The sequence below is a fragment of the Microcaecilia unicolor genome, chromosome 8 (assembly GCF_901765095.1).
Source record: "Microcaecilia unicolor chromosome 8, aMicUni1.1, whole genome shotgun sequence".
Taxonomy (NCBI): domain Eukaryota; kingdom Metazoa; phylum Chordata; class Amphibia; order Gymnophiona; family Siphonopidae; genus Microcaecilia; species Microcaecilia unicolor.
The window spans coordinates 180,831,115-180,834,470 of NC_044038.1; positions in this window are offsets into that span (position 1 = coordinate 180,831,115).

Below are 3,356 nucleotides of genomic sequence, written 5' to 3' on the forward strand. Positions count from 1 at the left end.
GAGTCAACACTCAAGAAAAAGATCTAGGTGTCATTGTAGACAATATGCTGAAATCTTCTGCTCAGTATGTGGTGGCAGCCAAAAAAGTAAACAGGATGCTAGGAATTATTAGGAGAGGGATGCAAAATAAGATCAAGAATATTTAATGCTCCATGGTGCGACCTCACCGTAAGTATTGTGTTCAATTCTGGTTGCCGTATCTCAAAAAAGATATATCAGAATTAGAAAAGGATCAAAGAAGAGCGACCAAAATGATAAAGGGGATAAAACTCCTCCCATATAAGGAAAGGCTAAAGAGGTTAAGACTCTTCAACTTGAAAAAGAGATGGCTCAAGAGATGGCCCATCTGAGGGGGATAGATTGAGGTCTATAAAATCTTGAGTGATGTAGAATGGGTAAAAGTGAATTGATTTGTTTACTCTTTCAAAAAGTACAAAGGTCAGGGGGATGAAATTACATGGAAATACTTTTAAAACAAATAGGAGGAAATATTTTTTCACTCAAAGAATAATTAAGCTCTGGAACTCATTGCCAGAGGATGTAATAACAGCAGTTAGCGTATCTGGGTTTAGAAAAGGTTTGGACAAGTTCCTGGAGGAAAAGTCTGTTATTGAGATGGACATGGGGGAAGCTACTGCTTGCCCTGGGATTGGTAGCATGGACTGTTGCTACTAATTGGGTTTCTGTCAGGTACATGTGACCTGAATTGGCCACTATTGGAAGCAGGATACTGGGCTATATGGACCAGTGGTCTGACCCAGTATGGCTACTCTTATGAAGGGGTTGCTGAGCAATAATGGGACAGGAAATGTGGGGAGTGACTGCCCTTATAGTGAGGTTGTCTCTGAAAGATGACAGGAGTTAGGAGGTATGGGGAGAGGGTCAGCTCTTCTGGGGGGTGATGGCTTGTAAGGAGGGTTCTTTGAAGAATGTGGAGAGTTAGGTGTGGGGTGTAACTGCCTTACAATGAAGTGATCCCTAACAAGTGAGGGGAGAACCAGGATGAGAGGTAAGGTGACTGCCCTATACTAAACAGGCATTGAGAGATGCAAGAGGGTGATTACCTGAGGCGGTGACAGTGAGAAATAAGGGCAGTTGGGAGCTGTGTGTGAGTGTGTGTGGATGGGGGAGGAGAGGGGATGATTGTCTTATAATAAGAAGGTCACAGAGATAGGAGGAGTTGAAAAGGGTTGTGAGGTGAGCAGTGGGTTACTCCCATGAGGGCAGCTGAGTGGTATGACAGAGTGCTGTCTTTTTCCCTAGATATGACAGAGAGAAGGGGAGTCGCAGGTAGATTAAACGTCCAGTTCTCACTTTTCAAATGCTTAGTGTTGTGAAGAACAGAAAACAAATCCTGATCTCTGTTGGTTCGGGGACTGAGGTGTGAAGGAATGCACACATCATAATACTTCTAAAAGCCAGCATTTGGCAGATGATGTGACTGAAAGACAGGTAGGGGCTAATGGGACACACATGGAATAGTCCTGTGTGGTCTGTTGCGTAAAGATCCATGCATACGTTTGATTGTATGGGACTGGATGCGTTGCACTCCGCAGCCAGAGAGTTAATGCCCAACGAAAAGTTAGACTGTTCTGCTGGACCACGCTGAAGCCGATCACTTCAAAAGTGAATGAAAAGAGAACTGCACAGTAAGACCACGGGAGACAGCTCTGATTCAGAAAGGACATGCTTTCATCTACATGCATCAGGGGTCTTGTAGTCCTGCTGTATAGGGGGCCACTGTCAAACATTGCACATATGTGCAAAGTCTGCAGAAACTTTCTCCCCACAGACTTTACTTCAATTTTCAGAGAAAAAAAATTCCTTTTGAAAATTGGTTTGAGGAAAGTATGTTCCTGCTGTTTGCATGAAAATTTATGTGTATATTTTTGTCACTCTTTCCCACAACCCCTCTTGTGGGAATGTTTTCCCAAAAGGTGCAAATACACTGAACAATTTTCAAAAGCCCATTTTTTTGTACATAAAGCCTTTTTTTTTAATATGTGGAAATGCTTTTGAAAATCACCCTTATATTCGTGAGACACTGGGACTACCTGTCCATAGAAGAATGACTCAACCTATCTGGTGTGGCAGCCATGTGGCCACCTTAAGATGCACAGAGAGATGGACATGTAGACACACAGACAGATGGATCTTCTTGAGTGAAGGCTTAAATAGATTCTTCTGTTGTCACTGTTTCCACTACTTGTACTATTTATACTGCCAACCCTGGTTTGGGTCACACATGGGATTCCAGCGATATAAATAGGAATTGGAAGACGCTTGAGCATTTCTACTGAAGCTCAATCCGGAGCCCAGGAATGATATTCTGCCACTCCCCTCTAGGGATCCCACATACAGTTAGGAATGTTACCTGGCGGGAAGGAGGGGTGTGGTAATAAAGGGGGCTGTAGAACGTCTGATGCTATAGGAATGTAAGTGAATTCCTAAAGAAGAAGAGAGAAAGAGAATTATGTGTCTTGTCCTTAAATATTAGTTGAGTTGGGGTCATTCAGTGAGACATCTCAATTTAGGACCTTAGACAAATCAATTCTCCTACAGTACAAATGCCGAACCCTAGAGTGTAAGTTGATAGTGAGCAGGACCCAGTAACCATATAAAGATTTGGTGATTTTAGAGCATCAAGAGAAGAGAAACAATTATAGGTTGTGTAGTGTTTAGGTAATATGACTCATGACGAAAGTTGAAGGTTTGGGTTAATTTAGTCTAGAGAAGTCTGATGAGTAACTTTATAACAGTAATCAAGTCCATGAAGACGGATTACAAAAAAGATGGATATAAGCTCTCGATCTCCTCGTTGGTGGGATACAAAGTCGAGAGATTCAGACAAGAGTAGGGGAGATGGTAGAATCTACTACTACAGGCTTTTAAGCACATGTTAGAAATATATTCTGAGATCATTTTGGAGCAGGAGATCACCCTGAGGTCCACTCCAGCCCTGTTATTTATTTATTTTGCAGTAGTTGACTAAGGGCCCTGTTTACTAAGCTGCGCTAGAGGTGCTAGCGTTTTAATGTGCACTAAGTATTAGCACACGGTAATTGTGTAGATGCCCATAATGTTCCTATGGGCATCTACACATGCGCTAATGTTTAGCATGCACTAAAAACACTAGCGCACCTTAGTAAACAGGACCCTAATTTTGTATATTCCTGTTTTGTGCTCTTTAGCGGTGCTGTGTAACTTCTAAGAGGAGAAAATAGAGTAGAAATCAGTGGGCACAGGAGGCCATCCTGTCCTCAGACTCTCTTTCTCAGAGCTGGCTTTTCATATTTGGTTTTCTTCTTCTGACTCTTGGAGGCCCAAGTTGCCTATTTTTCAGAGAGAACTAAAAT